At 39.0% G+C, this 15,280-nt stretch overlaps 1 protein-coding gene and 1 non-coding gene across 3 annotated transcripts in view; both read right to left on the bottom strand.

Moving 5' to 3' along the window:
• The window catches only part of LOC126251867 (supervillin), a 695,256-nt gene that overhangs the window by 68,103 nt on the left and 611,873 nt on the right, over window positions 1-15,280 (bottom strand). The window lies entirely within an intron of this gene.
• Trnas-uga (transfer RNA serine (anticodon UGA)) lies at window positions 5,941-6,015 on the bottom strand. Its single transcript has one exon. It is a non-coding gene; the product is annotated as a tRNA-Ser (tRNA).

Genomic DNA, 15,280 nt, shown 5'->3' with positions numbered 1-15,280 from the left:
ATTCAGAAAATGCTGAGAAAGCAAAGGCTGTCACACTCTTGGTTCAAAAGAGAATGTGCAATGACAACAGGAAAAGGTTAGTAGAGATTTGCGCACCTGTAAAAAGATTTGTGCGCAAAGTGTACTACAGCTACCATTGTCATACCTCAGCAATAGACCTGGCCAAGAACCCGAGAAAATTCTGGCCCTATGTAAAATCAATAGGCAGGTCGAACACTTCCTTCCAGTCACTTGTTGACCAGTCTGATGCAAAAGGAAAACTGAAGTTTTAAATTTTGTGCTTAATAAACGGTTCACACAGGAGAATCATTCAAACGTATCGTTCTTTGACCATCGCACAGAGTCCCATATGGATGACATAGCACAAAGCATCCATGGGCTAGAGACATAACTGAAAGAGTTGAAAACAAGGAAGTTGTCAGTTCCAGATGACATCCCAATTCAGTTTAACAAATAGTACTCTACAGCACTGGCCCTTTACGAACTTGAATTTGTTGCATACCTATCAGCCTGCACAAAACACAAAATCCCGAGTGACTGGGAGAAAGCACAGATGGATCCTGTATGTAAGAAGAGTAACAGAATGGATCTGCAAAGTTACAGATGAATATCCTCAACATTGGTTTGATGCAGAATTCTTGAATATAATTTCAGTTTGAATACTAATAAATTTCCTTGAGACCAAAAAGCTACTGTCCATGAATCAGTATGGTTTTAGAATGCATCGCATATGCGAAACTCAACTTGCCCTTATCTCACATGACATACTGAAAATTATGGATGAAGGACTAGATGCACATTCCATATTTCTAGATATCTGAAAATCACTTGAAGCAGACCCCACTGCAGACTGTTAATAAAGGAACAAGCTTACAGGACAGGTTTCCAGACATTCGAGTGGTTCAAATACCTCTTAAGAAACAAAACCCAGTACACTGTCCTTGTCATTGATGAGTGTTCATCTGAGACAAGGGAATCATCTGAAGTGCCCCAGAGAAGTATGATAGAACTACTACTATTTTCTATGCACATAAATGATTTGGCGAACCGGGCAGGCAGCAATCTGCAGCTGTTTGCTGATGACACTGTGGTGTAAGGGAAGATGTAGTCTCTCCCTGACTGTAGGAGGATATGACGTATACAAAATTTACAGTTGGTGTGATTAATGGCGAGTAGCTCTAAATTTAGAAAAAATTAAGTTAATACAGGTGAAAGGAAAAAGGAAAAGTTCAAATAAAGCATTAGTAGTGTCCTGTTTGGCACAGTCATTTCATTTAAATATCTGTGTGTAATGTTGCAAAGCGATATGAAATGGATCATGCTTGTGAATATTGTGGTATAGAAAATGAGTGGTTGACTTCAGTTTATTGGGAGAATTTTGGGGAACTGTGGTTCATCTGTAAACGAGATCACATATAGGTGCTAGTATTAACTATTCTTGAATACAGATCAAGTGTTTGGGATCCACACAAGACCATATTACAGGAAGACATTGAAACAATTGAGGTGTGGGCTGCTACATTTGTTTACAGTAGGTTCAAACAACAAGCAACTATTATGGATAAGCTTCAGGAACTCAAATGGGAAGGCAGCTTCTTTTTGAGTAAAACCATTGTAAAAATTTAGAGAACCAGCATTTGAAGCTGACTGCAGAATGATTCTAGCACCACCAAGATGCATTTTGCGCAAGGACCATGAAGATAAGAAATGAGAAATTAAGGCTCATACAGAGGCATATAGACAATCATTTTTCCCTTGCTCTATTTGTCAGTAGAATGGGAAAGGGAATGACTAGCAGTGGTACAGGGTACCCTCCACCATACACTGTACGGTGGCTTAGGTCTAATGTAGATGTAGTGAGATACCACATACGAAAATCCTCAAAGAAAGCAACAAAAATAGTACATAAAGTAACAATAAATACAGGAAACTTGCAAGAAAACATTGCACACACCTACTGCCAAAATGCTAAAATTACTGAACCTTGGAAATGGTAACAACAACTGACCTAAAATAGCTCAATCCTAGTTAAAGATTCCAAAATTTGTTATTTCTTCATGAATTTTCTGTTTTGCTCTCTCCTTGTTTCCTGTTTATGTTTTTTCCAAGTTTCCTGTTTGTTACTATTTATTTCATTTTGCATTGTGTTAGATTTGAGTTTGTTCCCACCCAGCACCCCCTCTTTCATACAGTAGTCCCCTTAGATTCAGTATTTATTATTAAGTATACCCCTATTCCATAATATTACGAGTTTACTATTGGTGATATTGTAGTGGTCTTTAAAAGTCACCTGTGGTTCTTTCACTTACTTGCATAAACTGTGATGATATTTATTTCACACGTGTTTATTCCCTTTTTTCTGTTGCTACCTTCTTTTTAGTTAGTTCAATTTGTTTGGGATATAATCTTTGGATAGTGAGCTCATTACTAAACCGGAGAGACTGCTCCACAAAACCAAATTGTGGTGCTATACGTCTCAGTGACTATGTTAGGTTGGTGCAGGATGTCTAATAGTTCTACCTAAAAGAAGAAATGAAATTACTGTTTACTGATATTATACGGTGGTGTATAGTTTTAGTTTATAATGCAATGAAAGAATCACTCAAAAATTGCAAGCACAAGCAGTACTAGCAACCCCAAAAGTCCGTAACCTGTATGGCGGATTCACCAAACATCGGCTAGTTATGGTGAGTAGTGTCTCCAGTTGATCACTGAGCCTGTTAATGGCTATGTAATTAATCATGTGAACTGTAATTGTATTTTATTGTACATATGTATATAACACATCATCATCATCATCTTTTTTTTCTGTGCTACATTTGTTTGTTTTCAAGTAAGTCTTGATACCTTCAGATATCACCTTAATGTAGCAACTCTGTCTTATGTATGATGTCAATGGTCAAAGCCGATGGATGGAATTGGATACTAGAATTTATCCCACAATATTATACAGAAAATGGGGAAACTTTCAACATTCACCATACTCTCACTGACAATTATGCCGAATTTCTAATTCAAATTCTTTTTGAATGGTCTGTTGGGCTGAGATATGGGTACTGTATGAATTTTTGGCAATATGATTTATTGTCATCTTCAGATAACTCCTGATGAATAATGAGCTGAACTGCTCAAGTTCAACATTAATTTGCAGTCATCTCAAGACTGTAGAATATATAGTTGCTACAAAATAAAACACTGTAGGCTGGAAATTTACCTTATTTGCTGTGCTATTAGCTAATTTAGACTAAGGCAATATTATCAACAACAGAAGAGTGAAATATGTAACTTGTATAACAGTCTAAAGATCTTAAAAACATAATAAATATCAAAGTCTTGATTTTGGAATAAGATATCGCCTATTACTTACATGTACAGTAACATTATGTACCATGTTGCATGGCATGTGACAAGTAATTTTGTCAGTCCACATGCAAAGCATCACTTCACTGTTAGCATGCTCTATACCAAATACTGTACAATAAGTGGAAGGTCCACATACAGTGTAAATTTAGGGTGAAGATAACACCCATTCACTTCAGAACCACACTATATCATGTGCAAACTTCAAGTAATACCTTGGTTACATTAACACACAGACTGAAGTCTTAATTAGCTGTTTTGATTTATGCCAAAGATATAGTCAAACAGCTTTCCAGATTTTGTGGCTACTGTAAATATATTATGATGCCATCCCATTAACTGGTTTATCTCTTGTTGGACTCAAGGACCAAATTTGCCACTGACTCCTTGAAGAAAAAACAAAAACTGTTGGTGACAGTTTTCCAGAAACTGGGCAGTGTATGCTCCCAAGTATGACACAGCTATCGTGATGGAGGACCCAAGTGGCAAGTAGAGAATCAACTCGAGATAAATGTAAAATTATCGATTTGTGGGTGTTCGATCATTTTACATATGCTAGAAACAATGGACATGGTGGTTTCTACATGATTATTGTGGCATCGGCAATGGCTGCTACAGTCTCACTGCTGTTGGAAAGTCATGAGTACAAAGCCGTAAACATCGGGTGTGATTTTTTCAAGGGGAAACAGAATTTGGCAACAATATGTCGCCAAATACATCCCAAATTTGCTATTAGTATGGATAAAACAGAATGTATCAAATCTCTAGTAAGAGAATGTTATTGTTTTGAAGTGAGGAAGTTACAGAAATAGCTGTCAGCCAAATGAAACAAAGAAATCTATTATCAGTTTTGGGATCTTACATAAAAAAGGGCCACTTATGTACATTACTTACTCATGGGGTGGGAAAAGCTATCCCTCCTTATACAATGGCCTTGTTATTGAAGAAATCTGAAGATCAACAGGTTCATTAAAAGTCATTCTGCCAATGCGTACGTCATTCTGTCAACCCTATGATATATACTTTTACTGACAGATGAAGCAGTACAGTCACATCCATTACAAAAGTGCCCTATTCTCATCGCACTGCAAATTCATGCTAAAATCCATAATCAATTACAGGCTCCAGTTTTCATGAAAATACTTGATACACCTGGTTTGCAGTGGAGTTATCAAAGGATTGAGAGGCATTTAACAGTGTTAACGATGTTGCTTTTACTAATGATATTGACACTAAAAATGTGACTGTGGCATATGTGCCTTCACACTTTCCTTGAGGTGCTATGAATTTTTACATTTTGCATTTTCAGTTACTGTTTATATTATATTTGTGATGATGAAATTGTTTTTAATGAGATCTGAAATATTTCTTTCTTATGTCAATAATCCTGTTGTATTTCTCAGTGACACATACTTCCGCAGAGGGAGTGGCGGAAAAAAGTAAAAGGAAGAAAGAAAGGAGAAGGAGGAGGGGGAGGAGGAAGAAGAAGAAGAAAAGCATACAACTGGATCTGAGCATGGAGCACAGAAATTTGAAACTGTAGTCTTGGTCACTACACTACCACCTCACTAGGTTTAATGTCGTGCATGCAAACTGATGAAGTAGCATCAAAATTTCGTAATTTTCTTGGAAATTACTGTGTGTTGGCATCTAAAACAAAATAAATGTCCCTTTATTTTCACCCTTGACTGTGTTAAGTGAGCAACCTATGGTGGTTTCCCCTCATCAGCTGCATTTTCTGATGAAATTGCAGGGTGAAATGTGTTTTCTGTGCAGATTGGAAGCAATGCGTGTTTCCAGTTCGGTAGCATGAATTTAGAATTACGTGAAGGTAATCTGACTGCTACAAAGATGATGGTGGTATAAAACTGATGACTTATTTATTCTCACCTTGCATGTTAAGATGAAACTGTTGAGTCTTGTCTTATCTATTCCGTTAGTGTCAAGGCAAAAGGTGTTGATCTGCTTTCGACTACAAATTTTTCGAATAATGCTGGGACTGCATGCTACTTTGCATTGGGACTGTGGTAACAACAGTACCAGGTGGGGTACACTCCACAACATGAGTTATGAAAGTAAGTGTCTGAAACAACTCTGATAGATCTTCAGTGACACTTAAGTAGTGTTTGTTAACTAGATAGGGGCAATTTCAAAAAGGGAATACTTATGAAAGCAATAATTTAGGTTTGATCTCCAAAATTTAATTTATTTCATCAATGTCACTTCATTTAAATTCATTTCTTACCAGTGTTCAACTCTTCCAAAGTATCCCTTGGTGATGTAAAGAGTGAGATGCCTAGTCTCCTTGTCCGTATGTCCTTCTGGTTTTGCCCTATTCATGTGACCTTCAACTTGTTTAGTTTAGCAAAATCTGATGAGAAACTATTTCAGGAGACAAGTTGATGTACACGCAGGATGTATCTTAAAATCTGTGTTATATCTTTCCATTAGTCTCTGAGATGAAATTACAATTAGCGTTGTCCACTGAATCAGACTTGGCTCCAAGTTCTGTAATATTTAACATAGCACTCTATTTTAACAATTACGCATCAATGAAACTTCCTGGCAGATTAAAACTGTGTGCCCGACCGAGACTCGAACTCGGGACCTTTGCCTTTCATGGGCAAGTGCTCTACCAACTGAGCTACCGAAGCACAACTCACGCCCGGCCCTCACAGCTTTACTTCTGCCAGTATCTCGTCTCGAGATAGGTCACTGGACTTCTCCCCAGTTGAGAACATTTGGAGCATTATGGGCAGGGTCCTCCAACCAGCTTGGAATTCTGATGATCTAACACATCAATTGGACAGAATTTGGAATGAAATCCCTCAGGAGGACATCCATCCACTCTATCAATGAATGCCAACCCAAATAACTGCCTGATTCAGGGCCAGAAATGGACCAACGTGTCTTTGACTTACACAATTTGTGAAGCTCTTTCTCTTAAATAAATCATCCAACTGGTCTACAATTGTAATCATTTGTTTATTACTTTGTCTGTATGTGTACATCAGATCTGCTGATTTCCATCCCATTTGGATAATTTCATCCATGGCAAATAGTGTGGGTTTTTTTTTTTTTTTTTTTTTTTTTGTCTTGGTGTGCAATTCTTCCCTGCTCCTTATTTATGATGTCTGAATAAAAACTGGTGCATCTGAAAGTTATTCGTAACTACACTTTAGATCCAATACATAGTTACAGAAATGTGAAAAAGAACTCATTGGCCTATATTAGATACTTCTGCTCCCAGTCAATGCAGTGGCAGTCAGTGACACCACATGTTTTAAGGAAGACCTTCTCTGTGCCAGCCAACCCAAGAAGCATGTCAGCTGAGGAAATGCAGTCAGTCTGCAGCTAGTCTAATGGAGAACTGGCAACGCTGTGGAACACATTTGGCGACTACTTCAATTTAATTCCTTGAATGGTTCAGAATTATCCTACTAAATTCACTCAATATTATTTGTCATTTCGATCTGAATATTTCTCACTTACGGGGTGACTTAGAGGTACCAAATTTATGTTTTTGGTCCAGGAAGCTTGTTCCAATGGAAAATGCAGCTTACTTCACCACTTACATTGTGAGTTCTCTGTCTTATCCACCACTGAGAAACAAGGAAGCAATGTCTGCTACAGTTTTATGCTAGCTTAGCTGTAAATAGTTTACACTTCAAGGGGAAGACTGTATTAGTTTTTAGTTCTAATCTCATTGCAGACAAGATTTTTCCCTCTTCTGTGAAAGAGCCACTAGCAGGCAGTTTGACAATCAGTACATAAATATCAAGAAAACTACTACCTCATACATTTTGTCACTCTCTTCATTCCATAACCTATAGATCTAAAGGAGAACCTCTTGCAGAATTGCACAATTATTGGGGTCTTGTAATTTCTTAGACTTTCCCGGCGATTTGATGACATCTCGTGGAAATCGGGCTTTCTGCCGGATATCAGCGTCTTCCAAATGTGATATTTCGACGTCATTACTTGACGTCTTCATCTGGTGTTCCCTGACGAAGACGTCAAGTAATGACGTCGAAATATCGTGTTTGGAAGACGCTGATATCCGGCAGAAAACCCGATTTCCATGAGATATTAGGGTCCTTTTCTGTGTCTGTCAATTGTATTAACTCGTATGTGGCACTGAGTGATTTTTAACCGGACTTCATTATGTATTTATCCCCACTGAGCTCCAGATTTCAGCGAGCAGCACCGTCCTTAGTTCCCGCTTGAGTGACATTACTTAGGCAAGAAAAGTATACATAAATACATACATATCTAAAAACAAAGATGATGTAACTTACCAAACGAAAGTGTTGGTATGTTGATAGACACACAAACAAACACAAACACACACACAAAATTCGAGCTTTCTCAACCTAAGGTTGCTTCATCAGGAAAGAGGGAAGGAGAGGGAAAGACGAAAGGATGTGGGTTTTAAGGGAGAGGGTAAGGAGTCATTCCAATTCCGGGAGCGGAAAGACTTACCTTAGATCATCTTTGTTTTTATATATATTTTTCCCATGTGGAATGTTTCCCTCTATTATATTCATAAATACATACATGCATACATACATATGTACATACATTAATACTTGTCCCATACATCATGAATACAACATTTCGTAATGATGTGGAACTTGTTACTTTAACATAAGTTTTTTTTTACACAAAACAATTTTTTTTCAGTTACTACTTCATATCTAAAAATTCGTTTGTTGAGTAGAAACAGTTGTCATTCAGAAATTCTTTTAATTTGTTTTTAAATGTTGGTTGGTTACCTGTCAGGCTTCTAATGCTATTTGGCAAATTACCAAAGATTTTTGTGGTAGCATAATTCACCCACTTCTGTTCCAAAGTCAGATTTAACCCAGAATAGTGTTGCAGCTATGCACATCACTGTTATTTTTGAACTGGGATGGGTTATTAATAACAAATTTTGTAAGTGAACATATTTATTGCGAAGGTACTGTGAATATCCTGAGTTCCTTAAATAAATGTCTGAAAGGTGATATTGCGTGGGCTCCAGCTATTATTCTGATTACACAGTTTTGTGCAATGAATAGTTTTTCTCTTAATGATGAACTGATGAACTACCCCAAAATATGATGCCATATGAAAGCAGTGAATAAAAATAGGCATAATACACTAATTTACTGATATGTTTATCGCTTAATTTTGCAATAACCTTAATAGCATAAGTAGCTGAAGCTAATCGTTTCAGCAGATAATCAATGTGTTTCTTCCAATTCAATTTCTCATCAATGCACACATCCAGAAAGTTTGAATATTCTGCCTTAGCAACAGACTTCTGTTCATAGTGTATATTTATCAATGGTGTTATGCTGTTTACTGTAAAGAATTGTATATACTGTGTTTTCTCAAAATTTAGTGAGAATCCACTTACAGAGAACCACTAAATAATTTTCTGAAAGACATTATTTACAATTTCCTCTTCTGATTCTTGTTTGTTGGGTGTGATTATTATACTTGTATCATCAGCAAAAATAACTAGCTTTCTACCTTCATGAACACAGAGTGGCAAGTCATTAACATATATCAAGAACAAGCACAGGCCCAATACTGAACCGTGTGGAACACCAATCTTGATACCTCCCATTTAGAGGACTCTGCTGATTTTTGGAGACTATCTGTAGTGTTAATTTCAACCTTCTGCATTCTTCCAGTTAAATATGAATCAAAGCATTTGTGCACTGTCCCTCTCATACCACAATACTTAAGTTATCTAGAAGAATTTCATGATTCACACAACCAAAAGCCTTTGAGAGATCACAAAATATCCCAATGGGTGGTGTTCGGTTATTCAGTGCATTTAATATTTGAGCAGTGAAAGCATATATACAATTTTAGAACTTTATTTAATTGTGTACTAAACAAAAAGGCACAGACTGTCCATGATGGCAAGAACATCATGCCATCATTGTCAAATCTTCTCTGTGCATTTTTATAAAAACTGATGTTTGAAACTGATTTATGTTAATCGTATCAGTTCACAAAATGTCTTGAATATTTAATGACCTCTGTATATGATATCAATGTGCTAAAAATAAAAGTGTGTTGATTTAAATGTGTTGTGACTACACTGAAAGTTTGTGGTTGATATTAACTGAACAAAAGGACTTTCATCTAAAGGGCAGCTTTGAAAGTTTTTGGTGAGTAAGTTATTTTGGAAATATTAGGCATCTTGGAATGAAAACTGGAAGTTTCACCTTTTGAGAAGAAGTGTTTAAATTAGGATTTTGGGAAATTAGGAAGAGTGAAAACTTAATTTCTTTAAAGTGGCTTACATTGACAGTCTATTGAAATAGCTTCATTTAACTGCTCGAGTTGAAATTTGATTTTGATTGTAGCTTCAGAGTTAATATCAGAACAATATATTTATGTGAACTTTATCTCAAGTATTAGAATCTGTGCTGCTTTTTCAATAACAGTTTCAGATCAGATACAGGTTCAACATTCAAATGAACAAAATAACTTTGAACAATAACGCATCTCACATGCTTATCAAAAGTATTAATTGAAATCTTGATAGGAAAACAGTTAAAAGTGATATACTTAAATAATTAAGAGACAGAGCACTCAAATAGTATCTGTGGTAGATTTAATTCAGCAACGTGATGTGTCATTGTTTTGCTGAAACAGCTAAAACAACTCTTGCACTACAGCAATTATATACATGAAATTTTAGAAGCATTTCCTTCTTGAGCTGGCAGACTAAACATGATCCTGCTCTATATATGAAGAAATAGGAATCCATTTTCCACTGAGAAGGATACAAAATATAAAATAAATACAGAGAAATATTTGTGTGACACGTTGTCCCGCTGATTAACACGGTCATTTATATCAATGTAAGCAGTGATCTGACGAATGTCACTTAATTTCTAACACATCCAAGGGCTTTATTATATCACAGAGAAACTGGCTTAACTCCATGAATTAATAACATAGGAAATCATTTAACTATCCAAATCACACAAGTGAGAGAGTACACAGCTGATGGCAAACATCATCGCAACTAATATTGGGATACATCACCTCAACTGCTATATTTCTACATTTCCATGAAATGTTCTGTAATGCTACTTTTGTATGACTGCAAACTGAACATAGACATAGACCGTCTTGAGGGCGAAAGTGCATAGTGTCTTGTTAATTCGTGACGATTTTGGATACTTTGTTTTATTACAAAAGAGACAAGAAAATGTTTGTAATGTTGTTAATATAAGTTGTAATTCTTTTTTTATTAGTACAGTTTGCACTAAACAGCCTTTTTTCATTAGTGTATAGAACAAGACAGATTAACAGAAGTGATAAATTAATCATCAGCAATATAGTCTCCAGCAAGATGTAAAAGTGTCTTGACAATGCTTCCATAGTTTTTCGACTTCACACCTGCAGACTGTATGTTGGTAGCACTTGGTGCCCTTGCATGTCATGCTGTGTAATGGACTGTTAAGCAGTACATTTCAATGTAATGGAAAGGTGAGAGGTCTCATGAATTTTGTCACCAACTATACCACACTTGTACCTATACAACTGCCTTCCAGTTCTCACACAAGAACCACTAACAACTTTAAACACAATAATGGACAATCGAAAGAGAATCCATTTTATTCCTTAAATAAATAATTTGATTACTGGAAGAGAGAATCAAAAAGTTGACATGTAAAAACAATAAAATGAAGATTTAAGGGAAATTTAAAACTTTCTAAACAGTAAATGTGTATATCTACTGTAACAATTTTGTGTTAAAAAAGTACTTCAGAAGTCACATGTTTGTTATACCATATTTGTATATAATAGAGGGAAACATTCCACGTAGGAAAAATATATCTAAAAACAAAGATGATGTGACTTACCAAACAAAGCGCTGGCAGGTCGATAGACACACAAACAACACAAACATACAAAATTCAAGCTTTCGCGACAAACTGTTGCCTCATCAGGAAAGAGGGAAGGAGAGGGAAAGACAAAAGGATGTGGGTTTTAAGGGAGAGGGTAAGGAGTCATTCCAATCCCGGGAGCGGAAAGACTTACCGTAGGGGGGAAAAAAGGACAGGTATACACTCGCGCGCACACACATATCCATCCACACATATACAGACACAAGCAGACATATTTAAAGACAAAGAGTTTGGGCAGAGATGTAAGTTGAGGCGGAAGTGCAGAGGCAAAGATGTTGTTGAATGTCAGGTGAGGTATGAGTGGCGGCAACTTGAAATTAGTGGAGATTGAGGCCTGGTGGGTAACGGGAAGAGAGGATGTATTGAAGAGCAAGTTCCCATCTCGGGAGTTCGGATAGGTTGGTGTTGGTAATGAGGATCACCCTGTGGCTAAACATGCCTTGATGCACGGCCAGCACATCTTGGCACAGTGTTACACCGTCCGGGTTATCTGGATACTTCCCACTAACACCAACCTATCCGTATGTTTGTGTTTGTTTGTGTGTCTGTCGACCTGCCAGCACTTCGTTTGGTAAGTCACATCATCTTTGTTTTTAGATATATTTTTCCTACGTGGAATGTTTCCCTCTATTATATTCATATCATCAATTTGAACCCAACAATTACGTTTGTTTTTGTCACTGTTGCATTTCGAAATATTTTCTGTTGTCTTATTTTCCCTTTCTGTTTTTGCCAGTAGTTTCACTTTGTATTCACCTTCTCCTTTTTACCGTAATCCACTATACTATTTTATCCCGCCTATATATACTCAATAATACGTAACCCACTTCCAAACCATAACCAACTACCGCTACTATAAAATCCACCGTTTCTAGTTCACAAACAGTTCCTTTCACCTATTAAACAACCATTTTGGTTAGTTCTAATAGCTTTCGCTTTATTTCCATTTCCATTTTTCCCACATCACTGATAATTTTTAGCCGCTTCCCACAGGTTTTAACGTCATTAATTCTTCGTCAGACAATTGTTAGCTTCATTTTCATAATCTGCCACCACAAAACCACTCCTTTTAATACATTTACACGCAGTTTTTTCGAAATTTTCCCGAATTTCTCTGTCCTTTAACATGTTTTGGCGGCAAAACAACCACCTAACCTTTGTGCACATCGTTGTCTACCAACCCAAGTCCAACATAGCCCAGCTGTAACCAACACTTTTTCGCCTTTTTTCACACCAGATCTCCAGTTACTTTCCAGTTCACCTTTATCTCTCCCCATACATTTCTATTTTCGTTTTCATATCAGCCTCATGTACACTTTCCACCTTCTAATACCATGTCACCCTCACAACACCCCCACAACGACCCCATTAAGTTTTATTTACATTCCCTCCGCAAACATGCCTTCGCCATAGCCAGATTACGCTCCCATATTCTATTTTCTCAGGCTTGTCTGACATTTGGCATTACCCCCAAAGGCCTCACACTTAAAGTTCCCATCTCTGGCTGCAACCCTTCTTTCCATCAGTCCCTATACCAGTTCCAAATTGAACAATCCAGTGCCCTCACCCACCTAATCCTTCACCTACACATCAACTCAGCCAACGAACACATCCTTCAACTCCTATCCTTAATAAAAGTCCTCAATCTTTCCTCTCCCACATCCACACCGGCTGTTCAGAGCATCCTCCTACAGGCCAACCGCAAATTAGAACAGCATGCCACCTCAAAAAACTATCCAATCTCCTGGTTTCCCACCTCCGGAAAGGCAACTCACTCACCCTTCACAACCTTCCCAGCAAACCTCAACCTCCTCTCATTGCACACAAACCCAGTCTCTCCCATCTACTCAATCTCCCACTTCCAGCTCCACTCCCTCCAAAACCTCAAAATTCCAAACAACATAATCTGGAACCACAACACCCTAATTCAGTAGTTAACCTTTCCTTCAAACCTCTCTCCCAATCCGAAACCTCTGTCCTATCCAAAGGCCTCACCTTCAGCCCCACTCCCAGATTCAACCAAACAGCCCTCGTCAAAGATTTACTGTCCTACACTCGTACTCTCTGCTGGAAATGTCACTTTGCCACAAAGAAAAATGACCCTAATCCTACTCCTAATGATCCAACTCCCCAAGACACTATCCAAATTGAACCCTGCCTGGAACAGTTCCGTCCTCCGTCACAGCGGGACCCACTTCCTCTTCCTCAAAATCACCCTCTCCAAACCTTCCAGGAATTTCCAACTTCCAGCCTTGCCTCTCAATTCTTCTTAAAAAACCTTAATCCCACTCCCAACATCACCACTGCTGAAGCCTAGGCTATCCGTGATCTGAAGGCTGACCGATCCATCGTCATTCTTCCGGCAGACAAGGGTTCCACGACCGTGGTACTTGATTCTCGGGATTATGTGGCTGAGGGACTGCGTCAGCTTTCAGACAACACCACATACAAAGTTTGCCAAGGTAATCCCATTCCTGATGTCCAGGCGGAGCTTCAAGGAATCCTCAGAACCTTAGGCCCCCTGCAAAACCTTTCACCTGACTCCATCAACCTCCTGACCCCACCGACACCCCGCACCCCTACCTTCTACCTTCTTCCTAAAATTCACAAACCCAATCATCCCGGCCGCCCCATTGTAGCTGGTTACCAAGCCCCCACAGAACGTATCTCTGCCTATGTAGATCAACACCTTCAACCCATTACATGCAGTCTCCCATCCTTCATCAAAGACACCAACCACTTTCTCGAACGCCTGGAATCCTTACCCAATCTGTTACCCCCGGAAACCAGCCTTGTAACCATTGATGCCACTTCCTTATACACAAATATTCCGCATGTCCAGGGCCTCGCTGCGATGGAGCACTTCCTTTCACGCCGATCACCTGCCACACTACCTAAAACCTCTTTCCTCATTACCTTAGCCAGCTTCATCCTGAACCACAACTTCTTCACTTTTGAAGGCCAGACATACCAACAATTAAAGGGAACAGCCATGGGTACCAGGATGGCCCCCTCGTACGCCAACCTATTCATGGGTCGCTTAGAGGAAGCCTTCTTAGTTACCCAGGCCTACCAACCCGAAGTTTGGTACAGATTTATTGATGACATCTTCATGATCTGGACTCACAGTGAAGAAGAACTCCAGAATTTCCACTCCAACCTCAACTCCTCTGGTTCCATCAGATTCACGTGGTCCTACTCCAAATCCCAGGCCACTTGCCTTGACGTTGACCTCCATCTGTCCAATGGCCAGCTTCACACGTCCGTCCACATCAAACCCACCAACAAGCAACAGTACCTCCATTATGACAGCTGCCACCCATTCCACATCAAACGGTCCCTTCCCTACAGCCTAGGTCTTCGTGGCAAATGAATCTGCTCCAGTCCGCAATCCCTGAACCATTACACCAACCTGACAACAGCTTTCGTATCCCGCAACTACCCTCCCGACCTGGTACAGAAGCAAATAACCAGAGGCACTTCCTCATCCCCTCAAACCCAGAACCTCCCACAGAAGAACCACAAAAGTGCCCCACTTGTGACAGGATACTTTCCGGGACTGGACCAGACACTGAATGTGGCTCTCCAGCTGGGATACGACTTCCTCAAATCCTGCCCTGATATGAGATCCATCCTTCATGAAATCCTCCCCACTCCACCAAGAGTGTCTTATCGCCGTCCACCTAACCTTCGTAACCTGTTAGTTCATCCCTATGAAATCCCCAAACCACCTTCCCTACCCTCTGGCTCCTACCCTTGTAACCGCCCCCGGTGTAAAACCTGTCTCATGCACCCTCCCACCACCACCTACTCCAGTCCTGTAACCCGGAAGGTGTACACAATCAAAGGCAGAGCCACGCGTGAAAGCACCCACGTGATTTACCAACTGACCTGCCTACACTGTGACGCATTCTATGTGGGAATGACCAGCAACAAACTGTCCATTCACATGAATGGACACAGGCAGACAGTGTTTTTTGGTAATGAGGATCACCCTG

This window comes from Schistocerca nitens, chromosome 4 (genome assembly GCF_023898315.1).
Source record: "Schistocerca nitens isolate TAMUIC-IGC-003100 chromosome 4, iqSchNite1.1, whole genome shotgun sequence".
NCBI lineage: Eukaryota > Metazoa > Arthropoda > Insecta > Orthoptera > Acrididae > Schistocerca > Schistocerca nitens.
The sequence above is the reverse complement of the archived record's forward strand: the minus strand, read 5'-3'. Positions and strand labels throughout refer to the sequence as shown.